This window comes from Belonocnema kinseyi, chromosome 3 (genome assembly GCF_010883055.1).
Source record: "Belonocnema kinseyi isolate 2016_QV_RU_SX_M_011 chromosome 3, B_treatae_v1, whole genome shotgun sequence".
Taxonomy (NCBI): Eukaryota; Metazoa; Arthropoda; class Insecta; order Hymenoptera; family Cynipidae; genus Belonocnema; species Belonocnema kinseyi.
This window is the reverse complement of record NC_046659.1, coordinates 64,040,529-64,040,914: the sequence shown is the minus strand read 5'-3', so window position 1 is coordinate 64,040,914 and position 386 is coordinate 64,040,529.

Below are 386 nucleotides of genomic sequence, written 5' to 3'. Positions count from 1 at the left end.
TAAGAATCTAAGCGAAATACGTTAAAGTTTTTTTGGCCCACAATTTTGGGACACAGAAATTGTACTTCGCCGTAGATAAAACATTCATCCAAATTCGAACATGTAAAAACTGAAGCTTTCGAGTAGTCAAGTAGATGAATTAAAAAGATTAGTAAAAGGAAAGTAAGAAACAAAGACTTTTTATATTTTTTTTCCTTTTTTCTGAATGACCGCATCTATAACACGCTGGACTTTCTCTTCTGTTTAATCTTTCAATAGTGCTTCTTTTATCTTTCTCTGTGTTTAGAAATTTCTCTATACTATTAGTCAATCCCTGTATAACTGCCTGTAGATTAATAGGAGAATATCATTGGCTGAAATGCCTACTTCTTACGTTTTGCGGTTAA